The sequence below is a fragment of the Natator depressus genome, chromosome 2 (genome assembly GCF_965152275.1).
Source record: "Natator depressus isolate rNatDep1 chromosome 2, rNatDep2.hap1, whole genome shotgun sequence".
In the NCBI taxonomy this organism is placed as follows: domain Eukaryota; kingdom Metazoa; phylum Chordata; order Testudines; family Cheloniidae; genus Natator; species Natator depressus.
In genome coordinates, this window is record NC_134235.1 from 164,740,112 (window position 1) to 164,756,907 (window position 16,796).

Below are 16,796 nucleotides of genomic sequence, written 5' to 3' on the forward strand. Positions count from 1 at the left end.
GAATCCTATATCTCAAGATCTCAAGGCTACTTTACAAATTGCATTAATAATAGCAAGACAAGTGTTTACAGTGTTTGTTTGCCTATTCATAAGTTTTCAGATACCATGCTGGTGGGCCCAGTATGAGAACAATGACCATCAGTTAGATGTATTATTTGTGGTGCATGATTGTTCACCTGAGTCAGAGTATTATTTCTGCTGCCTAACCAAATGACTGAAAATTATATTAACAAGTGAAGAGCAAATCGGAGATCTCATAATAGCAAAAAGCAATTTTAGTGGCAAGACATTTTCATATGAATAGTCAAAAAGCTTTTGCTTGACAAAAATATTCTTGAACATTTGTACAAGGGACGGGTATTTTCTCACCAAAAATTAATTAAAAGGACCATAGATGACCTCCAAGTGAACTTGTAGGCTTGTTGGTTTGTTTTCAAACTAGTGTTCTTGCATAATTGTTGGCAATATTCTTCCAGCTCTATAAAGCATATTAAATATTTCTGGATAATTAAGATTTCAGATAAATCATGATATTTTCCATGTAACCTGGTGGGTATCAATAAAATAAATATTAATCTTTCTCACCCACTGCCACCCCAAAGGGACAAGTTGGAGAAGGAGAACCCATTGGGGTTTTTTTACTGAAGATCTATTAACAGACTTTTGGGATAATCATGACTAAGATTTAAAAAATAATGGAAGTATAAGCCGCTTCTGCCTTCTGTACTGAATGACAATGTAGTTGCATGAACTATGGGCCATATTCTCAGCTGCACCCAGAGCAGGAACAAAGGAGCCAATTATGTCTGCCATATCCCAGTGCCTGTTCTGCACAAGCCCCTGCCTGTAGACTTCTCTGTTTTACACCTTCTGGCTATTGCCATCTACCAAACCGGTATAGCTGGAATATAGCATATTCCAGCCATATGTCCCTAGTATCGTCACATCAGAAAAGTGGTGCAAAAAAATGGATTAGGAGGGGAAATCCTATTTCTCAAGATCACAAATAGTGTTTAGAATAGCAAGACAAATGATAATGCAGCATTACAAAGATGTTTCACCTAATTCAGGCTTCAAGTTAGGGGCAGATGATATCCAGAGCACAGAACAAAACTTTTATGCTTCTTCATATGTGGAAATAGTTTATCTATTACTTGGATAAGAAGGGAAACATCTTTAACACGGGGGGACAGATTCTGAGTTGTAGTTAATTGAAAGAGCTGCATTGTCTTTGATGGAGTTACATCATTTTTAACCTGCTGAGGATCTGTACTTTTCCACGGAATTACTTTACTCCCATGAAAATGGGAACAGAATTTGGCTTAATAAATATGAAGGTTCTCTTTCCTTTTACCATCTCTCTTCTGTTCCAAGGGTTACGTTTTGCTTATTTGTACGCTGGAGGATTATGCTGTTGCAATAGGTCACTGTTGAAAAACTAGCCTTGATCCCCCAGCTCTTAGGAAGAACATAAGAACAGCCATACTGGGTAAGACCAAAGGTCCATCTAGCCCAGTATCCTGTCTTCTGACAATGGCCAATGCCAGGTGTCCGAGAGGAAATGAACAGAACGAGTAATCATCAAGTGATCAATCCTCTGTTGCCCATTCCCAGCTTCTGGCAAACAGAGGCTAGGGACCATCCCTGCCCAGCCACACTAATAGCCATTGATGGATGTATCCTCCATGCATTTATCTAGTTCTTTTTTTAAATCCTGCTATAGTCTTGGCCTTCACAACTTCCTCTGGCAAGGAGTTCCTTAGGTTGACTGTGCGTTGTATGAAAAAAATACTTCCTTCTGTTTGTTTAAACCTGCTGCCTATTACTTTCACTTGGTGACCCCTAGTTCTTGTGTAATGAGAAGGAGTAAATAACACTTCTTTATTTACTTTCTCCACACCAGTCATGATTTTATAGACGTATCATATCACCTCTTCGTCATCTCTTTTTCAAGCTCTCCATAAAGTTGCACCAGAGCAATTTCCAATGGCAGCTGTGAGTTGTGCCTAAGAAAAGATTTACAGGTACAGGCCCTCTGTTCCATATTAAGCATTGTACAAATTTTCTTAATAAAAATACCAGTTTTAAAAAACTTTGTTTAAAATAGAAATGGCAATTCCAACTGTTCCTGGACTCAGTTGTGATATGTATTTTTACTTCAAACCTTTGTTCTCCTTGATGGATCTCACTTGATAGAAATAAGTTTCTTTTTCTGAATGAATCTCTCTTTTCCTTCTTTAAAACATCATTTCTCTGCTAGTTTGGACATCTTTGTGCCATTTTTGGAAAGTTGGCTGCGAGAGTGGGTACATAATGTCCTGTGAGTCAGCAGGTCTGCAGATAGAATAGGCTTAGTTTTCCTTCCTTGTTAAAAAGCCAGTTGTGGCATTATTTACATTATATGTTTAGCATATCTAGGTTCCATTCTATGTTCCAGTCTCACTTTATTAATTTGACAGTAAAGTGAGCAGAATATTTAGAATCTGATTCTCAGCAGCAATAACTCTGGATTTATATTCCTGATGTTTGGTTGTCAAGAAAAACAGAGCAAAGGGGCTAACAACTAAATACAAAAAGTAACAGTTGTTGGTAACTATGGACCAGTCCAGCTGCCACTGAAGACAGTGTAAATCTTCTGTGGGACCACGGTTTGGCCCTTCATGATATTTGGTTCCATGCTAAGGCAGGTGATAGTACTCATTTTTGTATGTTTCCTTTCTGTGTCTTTGTTAAGAAAAAACATAGCAGAATCTTTTCTTTATACAACATAGAAAACCACCATTGGGCATTATAAGATTACTTTCTAAATGGTCAATAATTTTTCATGCCATTACTGGGATCTTTTTCTGACTATGGTACTAGTTATGGTCTATTAATAATTTTCACATAGCAAATACTTGACCATTATAAATTAAGTCTTACAACTCTCCAACCTGAGAAATTGGTATTGATATATCCATTTTACAGATGGACACATTGAGGTATAATGAGGTTGAAGCCAACATATTAAAGTTCGGGAGCCTAAAGTTATAGAATAGGGCATGTGGCTGAGGCAAAGGGAGCATGGGCAGAAGATGTGTTCAGACCCTGTGCTCTGGCAAGCCAAAAGCATAGCCTATAGTGATGATTGGGCCTGTGAATTTACCCTAATTGTGAGCTAAACTATGGAAAAAAGTGGATGACAGTTAAGTGTTACAATAATCCATATAACAATAAATGTTGGTGGGAAATGGTGCAAAAGGACAGACAAAGTGAATCAGTCCAGACAAAAAGGCCTCCTGATATAACTCAAGGATTGTGTAGAGATCATGTCTGGTAAATAAGAAGAGTGTGGGCCTGGAAATCAGTGAACCAAAGTTGGTGTGTTGGAAATTAGACTTAATTGGTGGACAAAATAAAAAGAGGATGGAATATTCTGCCCATCACTCCCTTTTGAGGTCCTTAAAAGACTCTGCGAGACAAATGGATGTGAACGCTAGTTGGCTGAAAGATGAGAGAAAGGGAAGGAATGAGCTTCATTGTGGCTGCCACCCCATCAACTACTGGGGCCCCAGGATGCAGTGTGTCACTGTCATAAATATAAAGGGAAAGGTAAACCCCTTTAAAATCCCTCCTGGCCAGAGGAAAAATCCTCTCACCTGTAAAGGGTTAAGAAGCTAAAGGTAACCTCGCTGGCACTTGACCAAAATGACCAATGAGGAGACAAGATACTTTCAAAAGCTGGGAGGAAGGAGAGAAACAAAGGGTCTGTGTCTGTCTGTTGGTATGCTGCTTTTGTCGGGGATAGAACAGGAATGGAGTCTTAGAACTTTTAGTAAGTAATCTAGCTAGGTATGCGTTAGATTATGATTTCTTTAAATGGCTGAGAAAAGAATTGTGCTGAATAGAATGACTATTTCTGTCTGTGTGTCTTTTTTGTAACTTAAGGTTTTGCCTAGAGGGATTCTCTATGTTTTGAATCTAATTACCCTGTAAGGTACCTACCATCCTGATTTTACAGAGGTGATTTCTTTACTCCTATTTACTTCTATTTCTATTAAAAATCTTCTTGTAAGAAAACTGAATGCTTTTTCATTGTTCTCAGATCCAAGGGTTTGGGTCTGTGGTCACCTATGCAAATTGGTGAGGATTTTTACCAAACCTTTCCCAGGAAGTGGGGTGCAAGGGTTGGGAGGATTTTGGGGGGAAAGACGTGTCCAAACTACGTTTCCCAGTAAACCCAGTTAGAGTTTGGTGGTGGCAGTGGTTATTCCAAGGACAAAGGATAAAATTAATTTGTACCTTGGGGAGGTTTTAACCTAAGCTGGTAAAAGTAAGCTTAGGAGATTTTCATGCAGGTCCCCACATCTGTACCCTAGAGTTCAGAGTGGGGGAGGAACCTTGACAGTCACCATTGTGCCTTTTTTGTTCTAATCCTGAGAGAGGCACTGACCAGACCGGGCCAGAGCAAGGAAGCCAGAAGACACTGCCATCTCCACTGGCTCTGGCTAAATCCTGAATACCACCTGGGATATGGACTGTCTCTCACCCTACCCACACCTTACCTGCCTTGTGTATCCTTTTCCTTCCCCACCTTATATCTTCTCTTTCCTATCCCTCTCCTTTTGCCTTATTTTTAATAGGAGTTTAGCTTAGCTGGCCAAGACTGTATATTTTGCAACACTGCCCGTGACGAGAAAAACAGCTATAAGCAATGCCCTAAACTGCCCAATGCTGGTACAAGTCTGCCAGATCCTGCAGCAGCAGATCAAACCATGTGCTGTGCCTATGTCATTCTAGAAGTGAGGTTGCATGTGACAGACAGAGGCTGCATTTTTGTATCTTGTCTGTTCTTTTCTTTTTGTTTTTGTCTTGTGGGAAACAGCATCGGCCTTAATAGTAACTGTTCCCGCCCATCTGAACTAACTTTTTCTTTTTCCCCAAAGTGGCAGTTATTACTATCTTTAATACCATATAAGAGACTGTGAAAGAGGGGTTTTCCTTTTAAAACCTCTTTCCAGCTAAAGGGAGAGGGAGCAAGAAATGTTGTTGAAACAAAATCCTTACTTAATACTTTATATTCTAAACACATTACCTGTTTTTCCTCCTTTTCTGTGTCCTTAATAAAGGGTTAAAATGATTTTTAATTGTTTGCCTTTTACTAAGCAGGCTGAGGTCTTTGCATACCAAACCCTGAACCTTGTTTCACACTCTTTAATGTTGGACAGAGGCAGTATCATGTTAACATCTTTGACTTTTTGGGCCCATTTATGACATTTACATTCATACAGTAGGCCTCTTGGGGTTGTGCGCAGCCAGGTGCAATTTAGAACAGCCTTAGGCTAGTATAAATTGTGTAGAGAGGTGAATCAGGCTCTAGCCAACCCAAGAATTGGAGTGATGCAAGGGGGTCATGAAGTCACTTTTCCTGGCCCTCTGCCCAGCACAGGTCAGCTCCTGCCTTCTTAATTCATTTAAGCAAAACTCAAGGGATGCAACCCACATGAACTGAAACTACCACAAAAAAACAAAAACAAACAAACAAAGGTGGGGGGAGGAGGAGGATTTGCACAGATCCTTATGAATCTAAACTGCAAAGTTTTCTCCAGTTTGTTTCTCCCCTTAATTAAATTCTTTTGCTGTGGCATCTTATGATGACATATACATTAGAGATGTCAATGCTTAATGAAATAGTATGAATACATATGAAATACTTTTCACTTTGCATGTTTGCATTTTGCAACATTAAAAACAGCTCTGCCAAAGAGAAGCTGAATTTAGCTACCAGGCTGTAGATTCTGAAGGAGAGTTACTGAAGTGCTGGGTCTTGGCTAAATTTGCAACTTTTATGTAAATGTAAAGAAACCACATAAACCTTCAATAGATATGTTTATTATAACAGCCACAATCTCAACTCCTCTAGTGTTATCCTTTTGATTGCAGGAATGCTTAAGAAATCAAACAAATGTATGTGCTGTCTACTGGAGGGAAGGTGAAATCAAAGGGCACTTTTCAAAGAAGTAGAAAGGGGTAGCCCCTATTTCCCCTCATGATTTCCTCAAACATAGAACCAAAATAGTACAGGAACTGGTATATTAATAACCTAAAAAGCTTTTTTTAAGCTTGTGTTGGTGCAGATCCAATATTTACAAGCTTGCGCTTTTGAGTAATTGGAAAGATTGCTACCTATCAGAAGAGCAAATGTATTGTTTATTTCAGGTAACGCCCACTACATGCTATGCTTGGTGCATTCTCACCAGGAAAAAACTCATAATAGACAAAGAGAGGGGAAGGGTTACAACATATAAGTATAAGGGTTAAGGTATTGATTAGCCATGACTTGGTCATATAAGCTTATGCTCATGTTTAAGGGTATACAAACTATTCCCAATTACCCCTCAAACTTGCTTTTATTCCTCAGCTAGTTTCCCATAGTTATCACAGCAGAAGTAGCTCTTCAGGAGCAACATGCTTACAGAGAAGGTAGTGGCCTCTTGGATGAGCTCAGGAGTAGCATTCCTTGCTGCAAAGGGGTGTGTGGGAGATGGCAAGAAGAAGATTGGGTGACAAATGGATAGATGAGGCTGGCATCAGTGGACAACTGGAGTGGATAAGGGAGAATATCAGGGTTGGAAGGGACCTCAGGAGGTCATCTAGTCCAACCCCCTGCTCAAAGCAGGACCAATCCCCAACTAAAACTTGTAGACAACTCTCCAACAGTTACCACTGTTTGCAGAAAATCTTTCTTAATCAACCCTTCACTGAATCCTTCATGATGGCACTTACTGAATAAGGAGAGGTGATACTCTATTTCATGTTTCAGATTGTACTTATTCATGCAGTAAAGTGGATAGTTCCAAGAAGTACTTCCTATCCCCTTTGTCCACCCCACATCCCGATGTGTTACACTGTCTCGCCCTCGTCCTACAGCCCATGAAAATGTTGGTGTTGTGCATATTCAGCTGATTGCTATCCTTGGGCTCTCCAGGTTACATGGTAGGTGGTGTTCAAGTGGAAATCAGGCCTAAGGGAGTGTCACTGACTTCATTGCCTCCCCACAGCCCTTTCCTGTATCTGGCTGAGAACCAGGAAGGAACTTTAAGGAGTCTCTAAGCATAAACATAAAGGTGGCATGTTGTAAAGTATTTTCTCCTTACTTAACAGTTATATATAAAAATCCCTTCTTTCAAAGGGACCTGCTGCATAATGATGTCCAGTTTAACTTGCGCCCAGGAGTGGCGGAGCTGTTTATAATAATTTAGAGCAACAAGCCACCAAGTGATACAGGATATTGTTACTAAAATGTGCATTATAGTGGCACTTAGTGGTCCCAGTGGAGATCAATATGCTATAGTTCACATAAACACACAGTGAGAGTCAGTCCCTACCCTGACAAATCGCTGTCAATAGACAAAACAGACAAAGGGTATGTGGGGAAAGAAAATCACAGAGAGATAAATTGACTTGTCTGAGGTCAGACAACGGTTCCGTGGCTGAGCCAGGAAGACAACACACATCTCATGATTCCTGACCATGCTGCCTCTCTCAATAATTTATACCCTAATATTACCTAATTGTGTTTCATTTAGATAGGAGCCTTCTGTCACTTTTGAGATTCACGATGTTCAGAAGACACGGGACCATCGCTTTGCAAAAGAAGCCAAGACCCTGGGCATTTTTTCTTGCTCTGCTACAGTTGGAATGATCTTGACACTTGGCCGAGAATGTTCCAAATGAGCAAACAGCAGGAGACACGTTCACAGTTGAGATCATTCTATGCAATCGCATGACAATTTGGAACAAACGGTTAAAACCAACCAACTCAATTTAAGAACTCATTTGAAGAATATGCAAAGGAGTTTGAGACGAAATATAGCTAATTTGGAGAATGGTACAGTATAAAGCAATATTACTACATTGTAATAACTTTATGAAATTTTACATTCCTTAGCAGCTGTTAACAGAACTTCAAAGTAGTTTTTCTTCATGTTAGGGGTATAGGTGGTTCAGTACATTTATATACTTAGACGCAGAAGCCACAGTAAGGGAAGCCAACTGTGACATAATCAAAGTGACAAAGGGGCCTGATTCTCCTCTTACTTCTCCAAGTGTTAATCAGGAGAAAATCCACTGAAGATGATGGAGTTATACCAATGCAAAAGTGGTATGACTGAAAGAAAATTTCAGCCCAGTTCAGTTATGGCAATATGCTAACAAGGGCAGGAAAAACCTTAATTTGTCTGGCTCTTTTGTACTCTGTGTAAATTACCATTGCACCACTCAGTACCTCTGTTACGTTTTTAAAAATGAATTCATTTGACGGCTGGAGGTGAGAGAGCCATTTGTAATGTCACTAAGCGGAGGGATAACATTTTGGGGAAATAAATGATGGATAAAATGTAATGGCTGGTATCACAAGCAAATAATAGGATGACAGGAGTCCTTTGATAGAAAAGATTGAGGAGTCAAATGACAAAAGTGATAAAGCAGTTGCTGTAAGCTGTTCTCCTGTCTTTGCCGGACTTCTGAATAGCATATGGGGGATCTTATTGTGCCTGATTTTGAACTGACTCAAAGTTACGCATGCGTGTGTGTGTGTGTGTGAGAGAGAGAGAGAGAGAGAAGTAGGAGCAGAATTCAAACCTTTTGAGGTTTGTGATTTATTTAGGCCTTGACAGAACACCCCACTTACCCTCCTCCCTATACTCTATGCCTGGGAGTTAACAGGAAAGCTATCCTGGGAAGTTAGAACAGTGGTTAATTTGTAAAGAAAGAGATGCTGGGGATCAAGCAATTTTTTAACTTTCATAACTGATACGATAAGCCTAGAGGTGCCGGGGATATGAACTGTGAAGCGGCTAGAGGTGCCAGGGCTTAGCCCTGGCATAAATTAAGCACTGAGTTCAAGTGATCATGAGAGAAGAACTTTTTTTCCTCCCTTCTCCATCCATCTGATCCCCTCCTTGGATTGCAATGAAGGCAATAAGCCTCCTCCCTAGGTGCCAGAGAATGGAGGATCGGGGGAGGGAGCAACCTGTCGTTCTCAGAAGCCAGCAGAGGAGACGAGGTAAACTACAGACCTCCACAAAGATTTCACAAATAAAGGGGCGCCCATGGCCAATTATGGTGAAAAAGGGCTTTGTGAGATGCCGACAGCTCCCCTCCTCCAAGGAACAAAGTAGTATACTTCTCATTTTCATTTCCCTTTCTGATGGGAGCCAGGGTTAGCCAGGCCACAATAGTTCAGATTTTCACAAAATGCAACCTTGATGAGCAAACTTCAAAACATCTGAAGAATAATTTGTGAGATTCCCCTATCCTTACTTCCATATGGTGAGTTGCTCTTTCTGGGCGTGATCCTGTTTTTACATGTGTCAAATCAGAAGTAATTCTATTGGAGTAACTCGGTTTGTGCCAGTGCATAAACCAGTGTAGGGGAGATAAGAACCAGGCTCTCATGACTTTAATTATGTCATCAGATTCTGTTCCTGGTTTTGCTACTGAATGATCTCTGGCAGATCTGTGTCTGTTTACTGTACCTGTCTTTAAACTTTCTGTTGAGCAGTACGCTTAACTTACCTCACTGGGATGATGTGAAGTTTAATTAACTAATACCTGCAAAGGACATTAGATGGCCGTTGCTGTGTAAGTACAAAGTATCATTATTTATTACCAATGAAAGCCTAAGTACAACTCATTTTAAGTCACTAACACCGTAAAACAATCATGACTGGAAAACACTGTCAGGTATTTTGAAGGCTGAACTTTGCTGTGCATAAGCAATTCAGCTTCCCATTTCTTCAGTGCAGCATTGCTGAGTGTAGGTAGATTTAGACCCCTGTCCTGCAATGATCTCCATGCCATCAGACTCGTGCACTCATGTGAAACCAAGAGTCTGACCATGTAGAGTTCACTGCAGGACAGGGGGCTTAATTTGTAAATGGAGAAAAAAATCTTTATTTTTTAAATTCATGCCAAAGGAATTTTACTTTTGGCTAAAAATCTTGCTGTCAAGAGTGATGGATGCTATTTTGTGTTGTGTTTCTTTACATGTACAGTTGGCACAGTGGTAGAATGTGTTCTTTATTAAAGAAGCATATGAGATGCTGAGGGTATTGTGCTTTAGCTAAAAGAAAATTTGCTCAAGGCAGGGGAGCTGTTTTTAAAGTAAGACTCCTTGATTGTGTTTAGGAAGAGTGCACCGAAGCAAGCTGAGATCATCAAATAAAGAACAACTCTCTTCTCCTGCCCCCAATTGTTTATAATCAAGTTCTATCCCAGTAGAGTGCCAAGTTAAATTAAGCACAGTTAATGTAGTTTAAATTGTCTGTATTTGCTCATTTTTCTTGTTGTCTTGTGTGTTGTTGTAAATTCTAAATCAACAGCATGGTCACATTTTGAATGTTGTATTTTGAGTTTGGCACAGTAGTGCAATAATTCTTCAGCATCATGAGATTGTATATTCATTGTCTCAGAGTAATTTCTAAAGAAAGAGATCAGTTTGCAAGTTAAAAGATGTTTTCTAACTTCCAGACTTGGGCTCTGAAAGCTCAGCTGCACTTCATTGCTACTAATAAAGATTCTGTGGGACACAGGTGCCCTCGGTTACAGCTGTGTAACTCCACTGACTTAACAGGCTTTTCTCAGGTGTCACTGGCTAAAACTCAATAAAAAGTTCTCTATGTGCACGAGGAGGGATAGAACCCAGCTTGCTCTCTCTCTATCAACTTTGTTGGCTCTGCACAGCTCACAGGTGCTTTAAAAAAGAAAGGCAGCAGCAATCACTTATTGCTTCTTTTAGTCACCATGAAATACACAGAAGGCTGATTTCTCAGCTTGTCTAGTCATTTACATCTGTGCGCTCACTGCTATTAGTGGGTGGAGAATTCTGATTTTGGTAGCATTGCACACCCACTTTACACAGGGTTAAATGATTACATGAGGGGCAAGGCAGTGGAGAATCAAGATGATAGGGACCATATCTGTTGAGCAAGGAAGGGACCACAGTAGCTTTTCGTTGCACAGCCACTCTTTTAAATCTACTACAGCAGGGGATTGGGGCTGATGATGCAGCACTTAAACATCTTTGCCAATATTTCTGTGTTCCTTAATCATGTGCATATATGTCCTACTGAAGTTTTGGAAGTGCTTTTGCAATTGCTCCTGCTATTTATTTAGTGCTCAGAACATGCTTGGCCTTGTACAAGATACAACTAAAAAGACCCTCTCAGCCCATGCTTACAGTATAAATAAAGCTACTTCTGTTGGAAAACTGTTTGTCTTCTGTCCCTTTGGCTTCACAGGATTCTGTTACAGCAACATTTTGGGGGGAAATGAAGAGGTAAGGCTAACTGCATTGGTCTTATAAGCCATTTGAATGTTTCAGTACTTTATTTTTGTGTGTGTCTATTCACTGTATTTTTGTCATGTTACTCATGTTTCTGTAAGCAGTGTTCTATACTTGCAAACCCATGGGACTGCTTTTTTGAATGATGTTAATTGGGTGTATAAATATTTTCAGGATCAGGGCCTTAATATGTTACACTTACAACTCTCTTTGCTAAATGTTTTGATGTAAATGAACAAATAGCATCTGGTTATCAAGAGTTTCTTTTGGCCTCTGGTAATTAAAAAACCCTCATTAGTCATAAACTTATTGTGTAACCAGAAGTTTAACAGAACATCATAAACTTTTGTCCCCCTTTATGTTTTGATAAGTGTCAAACTATGGTCTTGGGTTTTAGTCTCTTACAGGCAAAGGAAAAATGGAGACTAAGTAGGTTGTTACTTCATGTAAAATACCTCATAGTATGCTATTTATAAAAATATCCACTAAACAATGGAATGAGTCATCTACAAACTCAGTTCCTATTTCCACAAACTCATGTATAGGAATGGTTCCCTGGTGATGTCTCTATTCATACATTTGAATTTGTAGGATCAGGATGACAAGTAGTCACTGACCCATAATAAGAACCCAGCATTTTGTTTGTTTAGGTTTTCCAGCCCATACAGAATGTTGGCAAGGAGTTCAAGCCTGGTTCTGTGAGCCTGTTGCTCTACCCTCTTCCTACCCTGGCTTCTGCCAGCCACTCCCCACCCATCTTTTCATGACTTATTTATTTAGCTATATTTTTGTGTACTGGCTTACTTCTCTGTCTCTGGTCAGCAGGAAGCAATGACAGGTTTCAGAGTAGCAGCCGTGTTAGTCTGTATTCGCAAAAAGAACAGGAGGACTTGTGGCACCTTAGAGACTAACAAATGTATTTGAGCATGAGCTTTCGTGAGCTACAGCTCACTTCATTGGATGCATTCCGATGAATACACGAAAGCTTATGCTCAAATACATTCCTTAGTCTCTAAGGTGCCACAAGTACTCCTTTTCTTTTTAGGAAGCAATGAGTTACCATCTCCATCCACCTGAGAGAGAGACACATATGAAGGGGTGGGGGAAGAGAGAGAACACAAACAAACTTTTTGTTTCCCATTCCTCTAATTGGGAGAATGCAGCACTGCATATCTGCTACTATGTGAGGTTATTAAGCAGTAGTAAGCTAAGGCTTAGTCACAGAATTCGAAAATTGGATTTCTCAGAAATTAGGCAGGATCTATTTCAAGTACTTTATAATATAAAATAATATATAATATAATTTTCCCATCACCATAGTAGCTGAGCACCTCGTAGTCTTTGGTATATTCTTACAGTGAGGTAAGGTAGTACAATTGTCACTATTTTCACAAATGGGGAACAGGCACAGACAGAATGAGTGGCTTGCCCAATCCTGAAGTGGGTTGTCTTCTTGACTTTCCCAGGTTTAGGAAGCTCTACTTTTCCCCCTACTATCCTAGAAAAAAATATCTAGATATTAGACATATAACATTATATTGATAGATTAGTTTCTAATCATAATCTATTCTGGTGGGCTTTGTCAAATAGGTTGGTCTTGGACCTTGCTATAAAACTAGTCAGACTTTGACTCAGTCTAAAATCTTCTGGTAACTAATTTCACAAATGAACCAGAACCCTGCAAAATAAAACTTTGACTGCGGTGACATAGTAATGATGGTCATGTGGGGTTACAGAAGAATGAAAAGTCTGTTTTACATTGACTTCAGTAGGAGATACTCAGGCCTAAAGTGGTCTAAGTTGAGCATTCAACCACTGACTTCCAAAATCACTGGCCTCTCTTTGTGTGGAGCAGCATCCCACGTGTCCTTAATAAATGACCACCACTGTGCTGTAAAGTGCCAGAAACTGTATGAGAGAGTCCCTGGCCAGGAGTTTCTACCCTTGCTGTCCTTTTGCTGGAAAGAATTGGAAATCTGGTGAAGAGTTGTTCCCTTTCCCTCCAGCCTGCTGCCAGATAGCCCTTGGAATAGCCCTGTTTTACTCTAGAGCTTGCATCGGGGATGTTATCCACAAAAGAGAGGTGCCCCAAACAACCATTTGCTTTCTGTGAATTACAGTGCACCAGATGCAATCCAACAGCTGCGAGACAGTAACATAAAAGCACATAATGTCTCTGTGGTTCACTTAAGACGCTGTTATAATGGGCAAATCATTGTATATTGGAAAAAAGGTTAAATCTTGACAGAGTAAAACTGGAAACCGTCTAGTTTAACCCACCTCTACACTGGGCAAATATTTCTACATGAATGATTTAAGCCAATTCGCAGATGCACTCTAAATCCTTAGGGGGAATTTTCTTCTTTAAACTCTACTTCTATATCATTTGAATGCCCAGTAATAACAACAACAAAAAAGACATTAAAACTTAGACCAAGTGATTTTCAGCAATTAAAATAGCTCTGGTATTTTAAAAGCCAAACACATTGCCATTTGCCAGACATAAATGCATTTTCCATTTACTCTGCCAGAAGAAGTTGGACTAGTAAAAGTCTTTAGGGCACAGACTACAATGCTTGCTGTAGGTTTTGTAAGGTGGGATCCTGGTCAGTTTCATCCTGCAGAAGAGCTCTTAGGAAAGAATTTGTGTTCAGGAGCGCCGTGCTAATCCATTTCCTGTCTGGTTGCCAGCCTGTTTGAAAGGAAGAGTATAAAAGAGAAACTGAAAGATGGAAAGCAGGAGGAGCAAATCATGTGCTCATCAGGCATCTTCATTGCAGCTCGTGGCACTGACTCTGTACAGTGCAGCTAGTGCTGAGTTCCTCAGGATTTAAAAGAAAATGGGCATAAAACCATCAAAAAACCCGATAATGGAGTTGCCTAGCCATATTTTTGTTGTCTTCTAGTTAGAGTAGATACTTGTGTCTGTTAAAGGTAAGATTGCAAATCAGCTTTTATTGTAAGACTCTTACAGTTTCCCCTAACATTCTGAGACATTAATGATTTGTGGTGAAATTTTCTGTGCCCCAATGGAAACATTGTTGAAAGTTTGAGCAAATCCCTGCAGCTTTTCTGGAATTCAGAGAGGATGAACAGCAACTGAAGTCTGAGACCTTACAAGAATAGTGTTTGTCCTTATTGGGGACTAGTGTCTCTCTGTTAGGTTTCAAAATAAATGGTGTTCATTTTCAGGGAGCTGTAAGCTATTGATAATTGTGGACTGAGGATGTAAATAGAAGTCCAAATGTTAGGAGATATTCACTACATGTGCGTGCACATCCATAAATGTGGGCTTTTTGCATCTAGAATCAGTGGTAGTTGTTGGAGTTGGCCATCATATTTCCTCTGCACATGCACATCCAGTTTGTGTCAGAATAGTTGAAAGTCAGGTGGAAGCATCTGCCAGCTTTTTTTCATGAAAGAAACTGGGAATGGATAAAATTCTTCTTGTTCTATTTTCAGGCAATTTAAAAAGAGCTAATTTAGATTGAGATCCTTACTCGGAGAAGGTACTACCTTGCTCCTCCAAGTCCCACTGAAGTCGATAGGACCACTCAAGGAGTGAAAACTATTCCATGGGTATTAGTGTCTGCCCCTTAGGATGCATTTTAATTTGCTGTCCCAGCTATCCATCAACAGATATGTCTATCCTGCAATAAAAGACCTACATCATGGCCATCACTGGCCCATATCAGCTGACTTAGGCTTGTGGGGCTCGGGCTGCAGAGCTAAATATTGCAGTGTATATGTTTGCGCTTGGGCTGGAGCCTGGATTCTCACCCCCCGCAAGCGAGGAGCATCTCAGAGCCCAGGCTCCAGCCCAAGCCCATACATCTACACTGCAGTTTTATAGCCCCCAAGACCTGTGAGCCTGAATCAGCTGACTGAGACTCTATGCCATGGGTTTTTTATTGTAGTGTAGACATACCCGGCCTATGTGATCTTTTTAAATTCTTGGATGGTCGAATTTCTGTATGAAAAGATTAAAATATCATGTAAATTCTAAGGGTGTGCATGTAAGTAAAAATATAAGAATTTGTAAAATATATAGAATTGTGATCATGATCATTTTAGAACTGAAATAATCATACTAAGAAATGTGCAAAGGGACTCTGAGATGTAAATTCTTTTTTCCAATACATGATGGAATCAGACAGTCCTAATTTTTAAAGTAAGATCTAATCTGAATGTTTTCCCCCCAACAGTAAGACCAGATAGGGACAAATGGAACTGATGATTAATGTAGTAATGTGAAACACTGGATTATGCCCTTTGTTGATTGCATAGTGTCACACCCCGATGGCCCCCTCCCTCAAAGGGTCCCCTGGGGAAGGCAGATCAGCATTGTATATTGCTAAGCTGTTAGAAGCATTGTAGGATATTTTGGGAAGGGTCAAAGGTGTGAGTAAGTGTGGAATGGAAGATTCTTTTGCAGGCTGCGAAAAGCCAAAGGGGGAAGGAGAAAGAGAGCAGAGAATGGGTTAACTCAACACTGCAGCTAGCAAGCTCAGTCCAACAATAAGAGCTGGCCCCAGTCCACGGTCACGGTGCTAGACAAAAAATTATCTCACCCAGCCAAAGCCAGACATAAAAAAGAAAAAAAAGGACACTGAACCAGGGCTGCAGAGATGGAAAACACGAGCGAGACGACGAGGCGGGGAGCAGATCTTTGCATCCCTGGAGCCGTTGTGTTTTGGGAAAGCAGAGAAGACCACAGAAAGCCAGTTTGGACTGGCACAAAGAGCACCAGGAACAGAGGTCCCGAAATGGAACACCCCCAGGACTTAAAACCCTTGTAAGAGCTAGAACAATTGGAAGATCACAGCAGACCCCGGACGACCTGGGCCCAGGACAGAACTCCCATCCACCCTTCCCCCTCTTCTTCTTACTTTACACCCAGGCTTGGCCAGCCTCCGGTAGAGCATGTGTGAGTATGAAAATGGGTTAGGGCTTGGAGCACTAACGCTTTCTTCCTTCCTCTGAGTGACATGGGGAGCACCCTCACTCTTCGCTGCTGTTTTATTATTTTATCAATAAAGCTTTAAAATTTAGACACTTGGTGTGTTATAAAAAGAAAAGGAGTACTTGTGGCACCTTAGAGACTAACCAATTTATTTGAGCATAAGCTTTCGTGAGCTACAGCTCACTTCATCGGATGCATACTGTGGAAAGTGTAGAAGATCTTTTTATACACACAAAGCATGAAAAAATACCTCCCCCCACCCCACTCTCCTGCTGGTAATAGCTTATCTAAAGTGATCACTCTCCTTACAATGTGTATGATAATCAAGGTGGGCCATTTCCAGGGTTTGTGCTGGAAATGGCCCAACTTGATTATCATACACATTGTAAGGAGAGTGATCACTTTAGATAAGCTATTACCAGCAGGAGAGTGGGGGTGGGGGGAGGTATTTTTTCATGCTTTGTGTGTATAAAAAGATCTTCTACACTTTCCACAGTATGCATCCGA